Raw genomic sequence first — 18,917 nt, 5'->3', positions numbered from 1 at the left:
GCAGTAGTTAGTATTATTATTATTGTTATTATTATTATCACTTTCCCCAAGATCCCAATTGGAAGGGCTATGATGTAGAGATATCTAAGGAAGGAAGAGCACAGAAAATAGCAAAAAATATAAAAGCTCACACTCACGCTCCAGCAGCCAGAAGCCTGTTTACCCAGAAACCTCTTTTGCTGGGCCAGGCCAGAAGAAGAAGACAAACGTAAAAAGAAATGGCTTACACTGTTCACTGTCCTGCTGTGCCCTGGAACCAGTTTATGTTATTGCTAAGCCTTACTATCTCTGCATCTGTAATTAGAAATTTCAGTAATGACAGAGCCGGTGGAAGACAATGTGGGCAACAAAAAGATCGAATTAAAATATACGATGTTCCCTCCCTGGTGAGAACTTACAGATAAACTCAGAATGAATGGAAAGGCAACTTTATACCCTGCTCTTTATTAGCCAGAAGACAGTGTAGCTTAGTGGATAGAACATGGGCTTGAGAGTCAGAAGAACCTGCATTCTAATCCTGGTTCCGCCACATGTCCGCTGTGTGACCTTGGGCGAGTCGCCTAACTTCTCTGGGCCTCAGCTACCTCATCAGGAAAATGGGGATTAAGAGCGTGAACCCCTTGTGGGACAGGGATCGGGTCCAAGCTAATTAACTCGTATCCTCCCCAGTGCTCAGAACAGTACCATGATTATTATTATGAATTACACGGTGGGGTGAGAGGTAGAGGGGAGCCGCACTTCTCTAGAAACTTCCCGCGCCTGCGACAAGCCACTGGAAACACATGAGGTCGGAGGGAAAAAAGAGCATTAAGAGAGAGGAAGGTGACTTACTTTTCTTATTACCTCCCATTTCCTGCACCCAGCAGGTGCTAGATAAATAATGGAGATATTTGTTCAGCGTTTACTATTTGCCAAGCACTGGAATAAGTTCTGGGGTAGATACGAGATAATTAGGTTGGACACAGTCCATTACCCATATGGATTTCACAGTCTAAGTAGGAGGTAGAATAAGTATTGAATCTCTATTTTCCAGACAAGGAAACTGAAGCATAGAGAAGTTAACTGACTTGCCCAAGGTCACAGAGCAGGCAAGTGGTGGAACCGGGGTTAGAACGCAGGTCCTCTGACTCCCAAATCGATGGTCTTTTCACTAGGGTACATAGCTTTCTTTGATTGATTGATCGTTTCATTGATATTCTATTCTATTTATTATTCTATTTATGATTCTATTTATTGCCGTCGTTTTTGTCTGTCCGTCTCCCCCGATTAGACTGTAAGCCCGTCAAAGGGCAGGGACTGTCTCTGTTACCTATTTTTCCATTCCAAGCACTTAGTACAGTGCTCTGCACATAGTAAGCGCTCAATAAATACTATTGAATGAATGATATTGGTGAGAAAAGCAAGTCGAATGGAATTAGAGCTTAATATATAGGGTGAAAAGAAAACAGGGAAACGGGATTGAAACAGCAGGAGGAAATAAGATTTTATTAGAGCAATTTTGAAAAGACAGCATGGCCTGGGGCTGGAGCGGAGTTGTTTAGAAATTCCAGTATTCCAGAGCAAAGTTTTGGACGAAAAAGGGAAGTGTTGGCCCTAACTTTGGGCTTAGGGAACACAGGTCTGTAACGTAGAAAATTCCTCAGACTCGGTTCCCAGGGCACCAAGTGAAAAAACATGCTCCCATACTGATGGGAAAATTGAGCAAGAGAGGTTTCCAGAAGTGTTGAGGTTAGGTGGCTATGAAAGTTCCGGCTAGAAATGCTGGCGTTTTAAGAGATTCAGAACTTGACAATACTGAGGCTCCTTGAATAATAATTATAATAATTAATAATTATGTTTTTTGTTAAGCACTTATCAAGTGTCAGGCCCTGTTCTAAGTGCTGGGGCACATACAGAGAAGCAACGTGGCTCAGTGGAAAGAGCACGGGCTTTGGAGTCAGAGGTAATGGGTTCGAATTCCAGCTCCGCCACTTGTCAGCTGTGTGATTGTGGGCAAGTCACTTCGCTTCTCTGTGCCTCGGTTACCTCATCTGTAAAATGGGGATTCACTGTGAGCCTCACGTGGGACAACCTGGTAACCTTGTATCTACCCCAGCGTTTAGAACGGCGCTCTGCACATAGTAAGCGCTTAACAAATACCAACATCATTATTATTATCATACAAGCGAATTGGGTTGGACACAGTCCCTGTCCCATGTGGGGCTTATAGTCTCAATCCCCATTTTACAGATGAGTTAACTGAGGCACAGAGAAATGAAGTGCCTTGCCCAATGTCACACAGCAGACAAGTGACAGAGCTGGAATTAGAACCCACGACATTCTGGCTCCCGGGGCTGGGGTCTATCCACTGTGCCGTGAAACCATTAGACCCGAACTGATGGTACATAGCCCCTCTCAGGATGGCACCTGGAGAGTTTCCAGTCCTCTACCAGTTTCGGCCACGGGAGGGAGAGTCAAGCAGAGGCCTGTCCATTCCGTTCCCAGCTTGGCCAGTGGCTAGCGAGAGGCAGGCAATCTGCTACAAGTCGAAACTCACCCGTTCTGGGTAGCAGCAGCATGGGAGAGAGTCGAGGGCAGAGACTTGAGTTTACTGCATGGAAGGCGGCAATGGTAAACCACTTCCGGACTTTTACCAAGAAAACTCTCTGGATACACTACTGGAACGATTGCAGATGGAGATGAGGTGTCTACGGTGTCGCTATGGGTTGGAAACGACTCGACAGCGTAAGAAAAGACCATGATGGTACGTAGAGCAAAAGGAGCTGAGAAAAAGGGCCATCAGGGACAAAGGGAGTGACAGAGAGGGGCAGAGACAGAAGCAGAGACAAAGAGATCCCTCCGAGGACATAAATCTCCTTATTTTACTTGCCAAATCCTCTCGTCCACCTAACTTTTCCATCACCTGCTAGATTGTTAGTTCCTCAAGGGCAGAAATCGTGTCTACTAATTTTACTGTACTCTCCCAAGCATCGTAAGCCCGTCAAAGGGCAGGGACTGTCTCTATCTGTTGCCGATTTGTCCATTCCAAGCGCTTAGTACAGTGCTCTGCACATAGTAAGCGCTCAATAGATACTATTGAATTTAGTACAATGTTCTGCACCCAGTGGTTGCTCAAGAAACACTGCTGATTTATTGATTCATAGTCTTGGCTGTTTCAGAGAGGACTGTTGAAGAATCTGAAAAGCAACATCCGGTAAGATGTAGTCTGGGTTAAAAGGGGAGGGTGAGAAGGACAGTACAAAATGTTGCTGGATGGGGTTGAAATATAATCTGAACTTTTACCAGAGCGGTAACTGGATGGAGAGGAAAGCAGAGTGGGGGGAATTCTGGAAGATGTTGGTAGGAACCAGAAGGATTTGGCAGGAGAGTGAACGTGAGAGATGTAAGACAGCGAGGAATCAAGGGTGCTAATAATTGTGGTATGTACAAAACCCTGTATTAAGCGCTGGGATAGATTCATTATAATCTGTATAATCTGGTCAGACGCACTCCCCATCCCACATGGAGCTCACCGTCTAAGTAGGAGGGAGAACAGGTATTGGATCTCCATTTTACAGATGAGGAAACTGAGGCACAAAGAAATTCAGTGACTTTCCCAAGGTGACACTGTAGGCTAATGATGGAACCCAGGTCCTCTGAATCCCAGGCCTGTGCTCTTTCCTCTAGGCCACGCTACTTGTCTACATTCAGTCAACTTTCATTCGACCGTATTTATTGAGCACTTACTGCGTGCAGAGCACGGTGGAGCACTCGGGAGAGTCCAGTACAACAATAAATAGGCACACCGAGGTCACAGGCTTTTGAGACAGGGAGGATGGTGGAGGTAGCGTCCCAGAGGAGAAAATTAGGAGGAGGAGTGGGTTTAGAGAGAAAGACGAGGATTCCTGTTCGATATGAGAAAATTCTAATTCTCCATCTGTTACAACTCTTTTAAATCGAGTCCTAAAATGGATCTCTCTCTCCCCTCTCTTCCTTCTAGCTCTGAAGTCTCAGAAAGCCCTGGAAAACCAAATCCGACCTGTTGCTTAGAAAGCACCGGCAATGCCATTCGACCACAACTCACTGTCAGAGCACAACTTCCTCAAAAGACAAGGGGACCGAAAATGTGCCCAACTGTATCTTCCCGTTCACCGTGCGCAAGAGTTGCTCTCTCAGGGCCCTCACACACCTGGATACAATCTCCAGAAGTGAGCCGTAGGATCGTCTTCCAGCTAAAGGATGGCACTTCCCATAAACTCACCCCCGCTTGGACTGGGATACCCATTTGGTACAAGGATTGTGTCCAACCGGATGAACTCCAGGGGCTTAGGACAGTACTTGGCACACGGTAGGGGCTTAGCGGGAATAATAATAAAATAATAATAGTATTAGGACCAGAGGTAGTTCCAGTGTGTTTCTGTGTATTTACCAGTTGAACTCACTGAACTGTGGGAGCCAAGCTACGTGCATCACTGTCTAGGAGAATCGATTGCTCTCTCAGTGTCGTTTACTCTAGCAGTCAAGCATTTCCATTATTGATCACATTACTGAGAAGCAGTGTGGCCTAGTGGAAAGAGTACAGCCCTGACAATCAAAGGATCTGAGTTCTAATCCCCGGTCTGCCATTTGGTGGCTGTGTGACCTTGAGCAAGTTGTTCAACTTCTCTGAACCTCAGTTCCCTCATCTGCAAAATGGGGATTCTTTTAAGTGGCATTTCGTAAGCACTTACTATGTGCCAGCCACTGTTCTAAGCACTGTGTGGCGGCTGTGTGACCTTGAGCAAATTGTTCCACTTCTCTGCACCTCAGTTCCCTCATCTGCAAAATGGGGATCCTTTTTGTTTTTAAGTGGTACTTCTTACTATGTGCCAGCCACTGTTCTAAGCACTGGGGTAGGTGGAGAGTAATCAGGTTGGACACGATCCATGTCCCACTTGAAGCTTACAGTCTTAAGCCCCATTTTACAGACAAGGTAATTGAGGCCCAAAGAAGTAAAGTGACTTGGCCAAGGTCACAAGCCAGACAAGCGGGCGAGCCCAAATTAGAACCCAGGTCCTTCTGACTCCCAGGCCCGTGCTCTATCCACAAGGCCTCACTGCTTCTCATTCGATGCCTGTTTTCCCTCCTACTTAGACTGTAAGCTCTACGTGGGACCTGATGATCTTAGTTCAGTGCTTGGCACAAAGTAAGTGCTTAAAAAATACCACAATTGCGATTATTACTCACTGTCCAATTTGACACCTGCAGTACGACTCAATCTTAATCTTATAGTGCAATACCTTGGACTGGGGTTCTAAAAGTATCCCAGCTCGGCTACTTGTCTGCTGTGTAACTCTGGGCAAGACACTTAGCTTCTCTGTGCCTCAGTTACCTCATCTGTAAAATGGGGATTAAGTCTGTGAGCCTCATGTGAGACAGGGACTGTGTCCAACCTGAATAGCCTCTATCTACCCCAACAGTAAGTACAGTGCCTGGCACATAGTAAGCACTTAACAAATACCATTAATTTTGTTTTTTTTAAAAAAAGCTAGGGCCTTTTGGACTATCGGGTAGAAGGAATTTAGGGATTGAGCACTGTGAAAGTTTCCAGGGATGATACTGATGTATTCCATTAAGGTCTGTTTGAATGTTAGGTAGCCATTAAAGTACCAAATGATTTTCCTTGGGCAAATTTTGAACCTCTCACCTTCCAGTTCCAAAAGGTTACTCCTCTTTTAGTGGTGTAGGGTTTAAGAAGCAGCACGGCGTAGTGGATAGAGCACAGGCTGGGGAGTCAGAAGGCTGCTTGTCTGCTGTGTGACCTTGGGCAAGTCATCCCACTTCTCTGGGCCTCAGTTACCTTGCCCGTAAAATGGGGATCGAGACTGGGAGCTCCACATGGGACAGGGACTGAGTCCAACCGGATTAGCTTGTAGCCACCCCAGCGCTTAGTACAATGCCTGGCACACAGTAAGCACTTAACAAATACCATTACTGTCATTATTATTATTATTAGCAGTGTTCCCACTATATGAATTTGGTGTCTATCTGCCTGCCTGTCCCCCCTTTTTGATTGTTAGCTCCTTGAGGGCCGGGACCGTGTCCGTTTTTCTATTATGGGTGAGTTGGGACTTGGGTTTAGGCTGTGGAGAGGGGATCCTGTGGTGGATAATAATATTGATAATATTCATTCTGATATTTGTTAAGCACTTACTATGCGCCAGGTACTGTACTAAGTTTTGGAGTGGATACAAACAAATCGGATACAAGCAAATCGGGTCCCTGTCCCACATGGGGCTCATAGTCTCAATCCCCATTTTACAGATGAGGGAACTGAGGCACTGAGAAGTGAAATGACTTGCCCAAGGTCACACAGCAGACAAGTGGCAGAGCTGGGATTAGACCTCATTACCTTCTGACTCCCAAGCCCGTGCTCTATCCACTAGTCCATGCTGCTTCCCCTGTCCCCCTCTCGAAATTGAATCTGTAACTTCTATCTTCTTCAAGGCAACTTCATAAATGAGAAATCAGCCCATCCCTGGAATTTACTGAGCGGTTACTCTAAGCAAAACACTGTACTAAGCACTAAGAAAGAATGAGGCATTTTACTGTGGCCAAGCCTGTGCAATTCTCTGAGCATTATTAATGATAATAATAATAATAATAATGGTATTTGTTAAGCACTTACTATGTGCAAAGCACTGTTCTAAGCGCTGGGGGTGGGGGGATACAAGGTGATCAGGTTATCCCACATGGGGCTCTCAGTCTTCAGGCCCATTTTACAGATGAGGTAACTGAGGCCCAGAGAAGTTAAGTGACTTGCCTAAGGTCACACAGCTGACAAGTGGCAGAGCTGGGATGAGGAAGGGGCCATTTCCCCACTGCTTGTTTGCAAAATGGACTGGACCTTCCTCGCCACTCCCCCACACCCCAACCCCCAAGAGAGGCACCTTCATCCCCCCTCTCACTTGACCCTCATTAACCAACTCTAGAGTCTTGTTACTACCAAGTCTAGAAGCAGACAAATGCCTCCACAGACCAAATGCTTCAGTCGTAGACGCTGTAGCTCCAGAGGAATTCTATGGAATTACTTCCCTAAAATGGAAATTGCATTTCCCCCAAAGGAACAAAATAATGAATTCTGATTAAGTGGCTGCCCCAAACCATCTCTACATATCACGAGCTGTGATATAATGAGCTTTGGAGACTCATAAATCTGCCCCAGAACGGAGTCTTTTAGCAGCTTGGCAGTCAACTCGCCCCGAACTTAGGGTTAAAAAAAAAAAGTGAAATAAAAGCTCTGTGCTAATTTTTAAATTGTACCACGAGGTTAATCATGACTTCTTCTTGCTTCATATCATTTTCCTCACCACCATTAAGTTGTCACCGCTGGTCTGTGGATGATTGACACCAGCGTCTGTACTTCACACCTTCTAGGACCGCATAGGTGTGCCGACTCCTTGTAGAGATTATTAAGGGAGTAAAAAGAAGACTGCATTCTAGAAAAAACCCACGGGCCAACTCGATTAGCCAGCCAGAGGTTGCCCCCAATATCTTGATGCTTATCCAGATATGCCATCCTTCCTTACGTGATTCACGAATATGCCTAATCAATTCTTAGTCGGGTGCAAAAGAACCAAAGAAAATGACACATTGGAGTGCTTGGTGTGTTAATAAAGCAGTCAATCCGTCATATTTACTGAGTGCTTATGGTGTGCAGAGCACTGTACTAAGCACTTGGGAGAGTAAAAACAGTATAACAGACACATTCCCTGCTCACAAGGAGCTTACAGTCTAGAGGGGAAAGGGCCAGTTATACATTTAAAACAGAAAGCTGGTGAGGAGAAGAGGGAAGTAAAGGTGAGGAGAAAGGAGACGGACAAAAAAGAAAGACTCTGTTATACCGTACTCTCCCTCATCCGAGACCAGGAGCCCCATGGGGGCAGGAACTGTGGCCCCCCCCGATTGGATTGCATTTACCCCAGCTTGCAGCACAGGGCTTGACACGCAGTAAGCATTTAACACATGCATTTAGCAAGACACAGCATGGCCTAGTGGAAAGAGCACGAGTCTGGGAGTCAGAGGACCTGGGTTCATTCATTCATTCATTCAATCATATTTATTGAGTGCTTACTGTGTGCAGAACACTGTACTAAGCCCTTGGGAGAGTACATTTCTAATCCTGACTCTGCCAACTGGTTGCTGTGTGAAGTTGGGCAAGTCACTTAACTTATCTGTGCCTCCGTTCTCCAGTTCTCCTTCCTACCTAGACTGAGAGCCTCACATGGAACAGGGGCTGTGTCCAACCTAATTAATTTGTATCTACCCCAGAGCTCCGAACAGTGTTTGACACATAGTAACCGCTTAACGAATACTTTAAAAAAACACGACACAATTATTATTAGTAGTGTTAACTGTGTTTTAAGGAACTGAGCTGACTTCCTCTATTCTGTAAGCTTCTTGTAGGCAAGGATTTTGTTGTACTTTATTTTATTGAACTCTCCCAAACAATTAGCTTAGTGCTCTGCACACAGTAACTGCTCCGTAAGTGCCACTGATTGACTTATTGATTCCCTGCTGTTGGGTCAATGAACCGCACTCTGTCTGCCTTAAGGGAGGATGTCTAAGCCCGTCAAAGGGCAGGGACTGTCTCTATCTGTTACCAGTTTGTACATTCCAAGCGCTCTGCACATAGTAAGCGCTCAATAAATACTATCGAATGAATGAATGAATGAATGTCACCAACTCACCTCCACGGCAAGAATCCATAGAAAGAGTAATATCCTTTCTGCTCCCCCAAATCCACTCTACCATTTTATTCACTAACAGGAAAGAAACAGAATCCAAACTGTGTGCTTCTGGCCTTAGATAGATCTGCCTCTTCCAACTAACTGCGAAAGAAACAGTAAGTCAATCGGTCAATCAGGAATATTGTTTGAGCACTTACTATACTAATAGTAAATTTGGGTACACTGCCCTCATCATTGTATAGTACTTTCCCAAGTGCTTAGTATAGTTTTCTGCACACAGTAAGTGTTCAATAAATATGATTGAATAAATGAAAGAATGAATCCACTTACCTTCTTCTTAAGGGAAAATTTCCTGGTGCTCCCTATAGCAGCTGGAGGCAGGGAGGCCAACAAGGAGGCTGATGCAAGAGTTAAGGTGGATTAGGATAAATGCTTGGATTATTGGCAGCAGTTTGGAAGAAGAGAAAAGGGAGGATTTTAACGATGTTGTGAAAATGATGATGCCGATTCCCTTCTAGGAGCCCATTTGGGACCCGGGGAGTCCAGAATGAGTGCCCCTGTCCTTTCTGGGAGGCACCTGCCCGCTGCAGATCATTCAGGGCAGTTCAAGGGGCATTCTGAAGTCACAAGGAAAATGTGCTTCAGCAATGTCCTTTACTTTTGCATTGTGCCAAAATGCAGGTTGGGAATACTTCAGGGAGAAGCACTCCCCTAAAATTGCTTATCAAAAAAAAACTGGCATGGGGCAGAAAATTAACCTCAAAAATGAAATGACCACTAAGGCATTCAAAACGGGAAGCTTTTCTTACTGTAAGTGAATTTTCCGTGCCTTCTTCATCCCACTTCTGAAAAGGAGATAAGCCTTGCTCTCAGGGCTCCCAGTCAATTAATCAGTGGTGGCTAGAGCACAAACCTGGAAGTCAGAAGGACCTGGATTCTAATCCCAGCTCTGCCACTTGTCTGCTGTGCGATCTTGGGCAAGTCATTTAAGTTCCCTATGCCTCAGTGACCTCAGCTGCAAAATGAGGATTGACTGTGAGCTCCAGGTGGGACATGGAATGATTAACTCCTATCTACCCCAGCCTTAGAACAATAGCAAATGCTTAACAAATACCATAAAAAATGGTATTTATCGAGTGCTTACTGTATGCAGAGCACTATATTAAGCACTTAGGAGAATACAATAGGATGGGTAGACACCATCCCTGCCCTCCCCGAAGAGCTTGCAGTCCTAGTGGATTGTTAACCATTAAGGGGTCTATTTGTATGTGTTTTTATACTGCCCCTCTCACTACAGGACATTCATTCTTTCATTCAATCGTGTTTAGTAAGCACTTACTGTGTGCAGAGCGCTTGGGAGAGTACAGTACAACAATAAACAAGACACATTCCCTGCCCACAAAGAACTTACAGTCTGGAGGAGTGGAGACAGACATCAATACAAATATATAAATTACATATCTGTACATCTTAAGTGCTTTGGGGCTGGGAGAGGGGAAGAGCAAAGGGAACAAGTCAGGGAGTCGCAGAAGAGACGGGGAGAAGCGGAAAGGGGGCTTGGGCTGGGAAGGCCTCTCGGAGGAGATGTGCCTTCAACAGGGCTTTGACGGGGGAAAGAGCTAGGAAGCCCTTTGCCGTTTAATACCGCGGGACCGTTGACTTTATATTTCTTTTAAGCCACCCGCTGGCACAACAGGGCTAGCCGAGCCAAGTGTGTGCCAAGGATTTGGCATTGGCATTTGTTTCTGATCCTCACCACCAGCCAGGTCGTCATAGCACTAGCGATCCAAGCAACCCATTTGTGCGGGCATTCACTGAACAATAACAGGGTGGCACCCTTCTCTGAACAACCCATCACTCAGCGCTGCTGATACTCCCCTGTCATTAACCATAAACTCCCTGCTAGTTTCCAGTTCTGTTACATATCGCCAGTTGCCTCAAAAGAATAGAGGTGCTGGGATAATCAAGGGCCGGTTTATTAATTCTAGGCAGCAGGAATTCAGTGTATTCTTTCCAGAACACTTTGTCTTCAGGGGGTAGTGGGTGTTTCCAAGTAGGAGATTTGCACGCTTCCTTGGTTCTGAGCAGTGCCATCCTCTGTATGCGTTTATGGCTGACGATAAGGAAAAGAAGGATTTCTGAAAGTACTTTTCCTCTCCCTTCTCTGGAGCTGAGACTTTATTCTTTGAAGGGGGAGATTTTACCAACCACAGCATCAACAAAAGGGTGTCACGTGTAAGTAAGGACACTTAAGCCGCAGCTTGTTGTGGGCAGGGCCCACAATGGCATGGCCTAATAATAATAACGTTGGTATTTGTTGAGCGCTTACTATGTGCAGAGCACTGTTCTAAGCGCTGGGGTAGATATAGGGTCATCAGGTTGTCCCACGTGAGGCTCACAGTCTTCATCCCCATTTTGCAGATGAGGGAACCGAGGCACAGAGAAGCTAAGTGACTTGCCCAAAGTCACACAGCTGGCAAGCGGCGGAGTCGGGATTAGAACCCATGACCTCTGACTCCCAAGCCCGGGCTCGTTCCACTGAGCCACGCTGCTTCTCGTCAATAGAACACGGGCCTGGGAATCAGAAGGACATGGGTTCTTGTGCCGCATCCACCACTTGTCTGCTGTGTGACCTTGGGCAAATCACTTCACTTCTCTGTGCCCTCATCTGTAAAATGAGGATTAAGACTGTGAGCCCCATGTGGGACACGGGCTGAATCCAACCTGATTACCCCAGGGCTTAGAAGAGTACCTAGCACCTAGTAAGCACTTAACAAATGCCATAAAAAAGTGTCTATCAACTCGTATTCTACTGGGCCAAGCACTTAGCACTGTGCTCTGCACACAGTAAGTGCTCAATAAATATGATTGAATGAATGAAATGCCTCTGAATGATTGATTTGATTGAAAAGATATCGGAAGCCGCGTGGCTTAGTGGATAGAGCCCAGTCGGGGAGTCAGAAGGTCATGGGTTCTAATCCCAGCTCTGCCCCTTGTCTGCTGTGTGGCCTTGGGCAAGTCGTTTCATTTCTCTGGGCCTCAGTTCCTTCATCTGTAAAATGGGGCTCAAGACTGTGAGCCCCATGTGTGAAAGGGACTATGTCCAGCCCAATTTGCCTGGCACATCGTAAGCACTTAACAAATACCACAGTGGCTTTAAAATGTTTTTTCCACATTCATTCCCAGATCCCAGCCTCCCACACCCCAAATTCCACCCCTCAGCCATCCCCAGGGTGTCTCACCCCCTCCCCATCTCATCTTAACCCAGCCAAATCAGTCAGTTGCTGGGGGCGGCGGGGAGGAGGGGGAGGAGACTGCAGATGGGGAAGCTCTCAGCCTGGGCTGGGAGAAACCGCCGGGGAGGGGGAGAGAGGTGGCTTTATCTGATGAGGGATGATGATGAGAAATCATAAAAGCAGGAAGCCCTTGGATCTGGATTTACTCATTTCTCTGAAATACCCTGTTCTATTTTACCTGTTTTTATTTCCCCCACCTATTCTCCTTTTGCGTACTTTCTCACATCTCCCTTAGGTCCTTGAGTCATATAAATAGGTAGTGATGGGAGAGGCGAGTATCCTAATAATGCATAATAACACCTTGGAAATCATCTAATCTTCCTTCTCCCAAGAGTTCAAAGCAGATCCTCGTTTTATCTCACATCACCCCAGTTCAAACTCCAATCATCTCCAGCCTCCACCGCTTGTACTCTCACTAGGTAAGTTAGTTGTGGACAGGGGAACGTTATCTCCTAATTCTATTGAATTGTACTCTCCCAAGCGTTGCACTAAGTTCATTCATTCATTCAACAGTATTTATTGAGCGCTTACTATGTGCAGAGCACTGTACTATGCGCTATACCACTGACTCCAGGGCTCTGAACCCACCCGGTAGTCACTCAATAAATGGTATGGGTTATTGACTGATTAATTGATTGCTCAGCCTTGGGATAGGGCCAGGGAAAAGTAACAGGACCCCATTTTAAAAGACTGACATTCAAAAAGATGGAGTCACCTAGTCTAAATCCCAGGTCCCCCGAAAGAAGAGCGTAGAAGCAGCATGGTGAAGTAATAATAGTAATGATGATGGCATTTGGTAAGTGCTTACTATGTGCCAAGCACTGTTCTAAGCTCTGGGGTAAATACAAGGTAATCAGGTTGTCCCATGTGGGGCTCACAGTCTCAATCCCCATTGTACAGATGAGGTAACTGAGGCACAGAGAAGTGAAGTGACTTGCCCAAGATCACACAGCAGACAAGCAATGGAGGTGGGATAGATAGAGCACAGGCCTGGGAGTCAGAAGGTCCTGGGTTCTAATCCTGACACTCACACTTTCTGCTGTGTGACCTAGGGCAGGTTGCTTCACTTCTCTATGCCTCAGTTACCTCATTTGTAAAATGGGAATTAAGAGTGTGAGCCCCAGGTGGAACAGGTACTGTGCCCAACCCAATTAGCTTGTAACCACCCCGGCACTTAATTCATGGCCTGGCACATAGTAAGTGCTTAACAAATACCACAGTTATTATTATTAGCAGTGTGGAGCCTTCTTCCTCAAAGACTCTCACGCATGGTTTCACTCCACTCCTGCTGAAGGTGGAAAAGAAGCCTGTGTACAGACGTCATCAGTGTGAAACTGACGATTTTGTTGAGCTCACGTGGATCAGTGAAGTATGGAAACCTGAAGAAATTTCTCGCAGTATATCCCAACTGAGCCCCGGTATCTGAAGTCAGCACAACGCTAACACACAGTCTGCAAGAGGAAACTGAAAGATGGGGTGGAATTGAGAAACCTGAGAATTGATTTTCCTTATCGATCTGCTTTCTTCTCTGAATTCTGCACAAAAGGCCTCTTTGGAAAAAAAAAAAGCTCCAAATCAAAGTCTTTGATAAAATGATCTCGTCATTGGGAGGTTCTCCAGAAAAAGATAGATATGAAAATAAACCAATATATGAAAAAATGTTCTGCTCTGGAAAAAGTCCAGGTTTGTTTCTTGCTGAATTTTTTCTCCTGTGAATTATTTCCCTGCCCTTACCTCCCTGCATTTTGTACATGTGAGTCTTTAATAAATATTACCACTACTATTACAACAGCCCAAAAGAATGCCGAGTGTGCAAGCGTGCAAGTGAGCAAGAGATCCTCTTTATGAGAATCACACACTCAGTGATGAAATCTCCAGCCAGAATGATGACTCCAATCTAATAGACAGGCAAGGTTCAAACAGTGGCCAAACTATGTCCAAATTAAGGCACAGGAAGTAACCAGTACTGGAAAGGAGGGAGGGGGGAGTGTAGGGGAAGAAGAGTAAGTGGGGACAAGGAGGGGGAAGAGGAAAGAAGAATGAGGAGGAAGAGAGGGAGGAGAAGGGGAGGAGGAGGAGGAGAAAAGAAGGAGATGAGAAGGAGGCATAGGAGGGTGAGAAAGAGAGGGGAGGAGGGGGGAGGAAGAGGGAGAAGAGGAAAGGAAGGAGGAAGGAAAGGGAAAAGGGGAGGAGGAGAGAAGGAAAGTGAGGAGGGGAAGGGGGAGAGAAAGGAGGAGAGGGGAAGGGGGAGAGAAAGGAGAGGGGAGGGGAGAGAAATGAGGAGAGGGGAAGGGAGAGGGAGGAGAAGAGAAGAAAAGGGAGGGAGGGGAGAAGAGAGAGGGGAGGATGAAGAGGAGATGAGAAAGGGTGGAGAGATGGGTGAGGAGGAAGAGAGGAGAATGGGGAGGAGGAGGGAGAGGAGAAAGTGAAGAAGAAGGGAGGAGAGGGAAGGGAAGGAGGGAGGGGATAAAGGAGGACAGAGAGAAGGGGTGAGAGGTATCTTCTTCATTCCTGAAGTTTTCCATTGCAAAAGCAGCACATCAATCACTTAGAAATACACACATTTCATAAGGCACAGTTCACAGAAGCAAATCATTCCCGTGGCAGCCATTGCACTAAATTTCTTCGTCTCAGAGAGCTAAAAGGCCTCCCCCACCACAGCGGGATTTTGAGGCGTATTTAAATCTGTCTGGTTGATTCCCCAAGGAAATCTCCAACAGGCAAACTTGGCTTCTACATTTACACAGTGACACGGGCACTGGCAGGCTTAAAGTGTCGCGGTAACAGACGCAAAGAAGGAGCTTCAGAAACAACAGGGAGGGAGGTCAGAGTAGAACACCTGGTATTGGCAGAGTACTTTTAAATTTTTTTATGGAGTCAGTCAACTACTGGACTGTGTTCTCACAACATCTGTTGGGGTAGGGAGAGGCAGATATTTTTACTGCCATTTTACAGATAAGGTACCTGAGTTCAGAGAGGTTAGGTGACTCTTCCGAGGCCACCCAGTAGAGGCAAAGCTGGGATGAGAGGTTTCTCACTTTTAGCCCCGAGCTCTTTCCCCCAGACCGTACTGTGTCCCCTCTGCAATTAGAATTGTGGTATTTGTTAAGTGCTTACTATTTGTCAAGCTCTGTGCTGAGCTGGAGAAGATGCAAGATAATCAGGACAGATACATTTCCTGTCCCTTAGGGAGTTCACATCCTAAGGGAGAGGGAAAATGGGTATTTCATGCCCATTTCACGGATGAGGAAAATGAGCAGAGAGAAGTGAAGTAATAATAATAATAATAACGATATTTAAGTGCTTACTATGTGCCAAGCACTGTTCTAAGCGCTGGGGTAGATACGAGGTAATCAGGTTGTCCCACATGGGGCTTACAGTCTTAATCCCCATTTTACAGATGAGGTAACTGAGGCACAGAGAAGTTAAGTGAGTCCCATCTGGGGCACGGGATTTGCCCCATGTAATAACTTTCAAAGTCCTATTAAAATCCCTTTTCGTCCAAGAGGCCTTCCCCGACTAAGCCGTCATTTCACTTACTCCCTCTCCCTTCTCTGTTGCCCTTAAACCTGGATTTGTACCCTTAGTTCACCCCACTCTCAGCCCCATAGCACTTACATAGGAAAGCAGTATGGCACAGTAGGTAGAATAAGGGCCCGGGAGTCAGAAGGTCATGGGTTCTAATCCCGGTCTGCTGTATGACCTTGGGCAAATTACATCACTTCTGTGCCTCAGTTACCTCATCTGTAAAATGGGAATTGAGACTAGGAGCCCCATGTGAGACAGAAACTGTGTCCCATCCGATTTACTTGTATCCACCCCGGTGCTTAGTACAGTGCCTGGCACATAGTAAACACTTAACAGATACTTATTTACATTAATGCCTGTTTATTTGTTTTGATGACTGTCTTCCCCCACCTCTAGACTATAAGCCTGTTGTGGGCAGGGATTGCCTCTCTTTACTGCTGTATTGTACTTTGCAAGTACTTAGTACAGTGCTCTGCACACAGTAAGTGCTCAAGAAATACGAATGAATGAAGTGTCCTGCTTACAGTAGATGCTCAGCACAATGTTCTGCATATAGTAACCATTTGGAAAAGTGTTCGGCACTCAGTGAACACTCAGAACAGTGCTCTGCACAGAGTAGGCACTCAGCACAATGTTTTGCATCTAATACATGTCTAGTACAGGGCTCTGCACACTGGAAGCATCCTTTATAGAGCTCTGCATCCCTTAAAAGTTCAGTTCACTCTGAGAATGACAGGGAAGAGGCTGAGGATGGGGTTGATGACGATGATGGTGGCGATCGCCCTGCATCCTGCGTCTTTCAAAAAATGAACTGTCACAAGGATAATACAGCCCTGTCCTAAAGAAAGCTTGGAAAAGGCAACTGCAAACTCCTCAAAGGCTGCCCTGCACAGGCAGGTGAGCTGAGACTGGTTTTGAGATACGGGATATTGAGCAGAGCAACTGCCGTTGACATGAAAAGAATGAAAAGACCCTCTGTTCATCTGGAGAACGGGGACAGACGTAAGGTGTCAAATGTAAAGCTGCTGTTCACCTCTGGAGTTAGAGTGCACTCATTTCTTTTAAAATAAAGTGTATAAAAGTTCATGTGTCGATGAATGGATCGATCGATCGTATTTATCAAATTATCAATCGTATCCCCGGGCGACGCAGATTTGATCCCCAGAGAACATTGAAAATAGGAATTTCCCATAAGAGAAGCAATCAATTGTATTTTTTGAGCACTTAGTATGTGCAGAGGATTGCAGTAAGGGCTTGGGAGAGTACAATAAAACAGTCAGTAGAGGCATTCCCTGCACACAAGGAACTTGCAGCCTAGTGGGAGAGAGAGACTTTAAAATATATTATAGATGTGTAAAATGTATTATAGATGTGAGGATGGGTTGGATAGAGGGTACAAATCCAAATGCAAGGGTGACGCAGAAGGGAGAGGGAGTAGGGGAAATGAAAGCTTAATCAGGGAAGGTCCCTTGGAAAGATATGATTTTAATAAGGCTTTGAAGTTGAGGAGAGTCATGGTCTGACAGATATGAAGTGGGAGGGTGTTCCAGGCCCGAGGCAGGATGTGGGCGAAGGGTCAGGGGTGAGATTGATGAGATCGAGGTACAGTGAGTAAATTGGCATTAGAGGAGTGAAGTGTGTGGGTTGGGTTGAGTAGGAAATTAAACAAGGTGAGGTAGGAGGGGCCAAGGTGGTTGAGTGCTTTTAAGATATCTCATCTGTAAAATGGGGATTAACTGTGAGCCTCACGTGGGACAACCTGATTACCCTGTATCTCCCCCAGCGCTTAGAACAGTGCTCTGCACATAGTAAGCACTTAACAAATACCAACATTATTATTATTAAAGCCAAAAGTAAGGAGTTGTTTCTATTTGACTCAGGAGTCGATGGGCAACTCCTGGAGGTTCTTGAGGAGTGGTGAGATGTGGACTGAATATTTCTTTTAGAAAAATGATCTGGGCAGCAGAGTGAAATGTGGACTGGAGTGGGGAGAGACAGGAGGCAGGGAGGTCAGCGAGGAGGCTGATGTAGCAGTCAAAGCAAAAGAGCCCAGTTTTTCAATCAATCAATCAATAAATAGTATTTATTGAGCACTTACTGTGTGCAGAGCTCTGTAGTTAGTGCTTAAGAGAGTACAATCCCACCGATTTGTAGGATATGTTCCCTTCCCATAGCAAGATTACAATCTAGAAGACTGTAAATTCATGTTTCAACTCTGTCACTGGGGTCAGCGTCATTAGTACTCCTTGTCTTGTCTTCTGCTGTCGCGTCATCTCCGACCCATTGTGCTTCCATGGACACATCTCTCCCAGAACTCCCCGCTCTCCATCTGCAATCATTCTAGTAGTGGATCCATAGAGTTTTCTTGGCAAAAATATGGAAGCGGTTTACCGTTACCTCCTACCGTGCAGAAAACCTGAGTCTCCACCCTCGACTCTCTCCCCTGCCGCTGCCGCCCAACACAGGGAAGTTTTGACCTGTAGCAGATTGCCTTCCCCTCCCTAACCACTGGCCAAGCTAGGAATGGAATGGACAGGCCTCTGCTTGACTCTCCCTCCCATAGTTGAGACTGGTAGAGGACTGGAAACTCTCCAGGTGCGACTCTGAGAGGGGAGTCAGTGCTTGAGAGAGTACAATCCAACGCATTCCCTGCCCACAGTGAGTTTACAGTCTAGAGACCTGAAGTTCATGTTTCATGGATGTCACTGGGGTTGGTGTACTTAGTACTTTAGAGAAGCAGCATGGCTCAGTGGAAAGAGCCCAGGCTTGGGAGTCAGAGGTCATGAGCTTTAATCCCAGCTCCACCACTTATCAGCTGTGTGACCTTGGGCAAGTTACTTAACTTCTCTGAGTCTCAGTTGCTTCATCTGGAAAACGGGAATTAAGACTCTGAGCTCCATGTGGGACAACCTGTTTACCTTGTATCTACCCAGCACTTAGAATAGTGCTCAGCAATCAATCAATCAATCAAGTCTTCAGTGGTCAATCAATCAATGGATCGATGGTGTTTGTTGAGCGCTTACTACAAGAGGAACATTGTACTAAGCAATCAGGAGAATACACTACAACAGAGCTGGTAGAGTCATGCAGGCGTTATAGACACGTCGGAGACCGCCTGGTGACTAAGGGACAGCTGGAGCGCTAGCTTTGAGGACGACGACCCAAAGACCTTCAACGAAGTCCTGGTGGGCAGTGTCGCAATGAGTCAAGAGGAATGGAATCTCTCTCCAGGGTCAAATCTCTCACTAGTCTGTCTGAAGTTTCACCCCCTTCCAGGCCCGGAGGCCTTCAAGGGAAACCACTGTCCGGGGGAGAATCCTTTATTCACCGCCCTCTAATTCATCTGGAGATGCCATCTGGCCTATTCCACCTTCAAGTTGTCAAA

The 18,917-nt window shown here is 46.0% G+C and overlaps 2 non-coding genes across 2 annotated transcripts; one reads left to right on the top strand and one right to left on the bottom strand.

The window, feature by feature from the left end:
* The first annotated feature begins 2,388 nt into the window (after window positions 1-2,388).
* LOC114810376 lies at window positions 2,389-2,526 on the top strand. The gene has a single exon (XR_003758076.1). It is a non-coding gene; the product is annotated as a small nucleolar RNA SNORA7 (small nucleolar RNA).
* Window positions 2,527-18,007: 15,481 nt separating this feature from the next.
* Window positions 18,008-18,145, bottom strand: LOC114810957. Its single transcript, XR_003758646.1, has one exon. It is a non-coding gene; the product is annotated as a small nucleolar RNA SNORA7 (small nucleolar RNA).
* Between the last annotated feature and the right edge of the window lie 772 nt (window positions 18,146-18,917).

Source organism: Ornithorhynchus anatinus, chromosome 3, assembly GCF_004115215.2.
Source record: "Ornithorhynchus anatinus isolate Pmale09 chromosome 3, mOrnAna1.pri.v4, whole genome shotgun sequence".
NCBI classification, from domain to species: domain Eukaryota; kingdom Metazoa; phylum Chordata; class Mammalia; order Monotremata; family Ornithorhynchidae; genus Ornithorhynchus; species Ornithorhynchus anatinus.
This window is presented reverse-complemented; position numbering and strand designations above follow the sequence as displayed.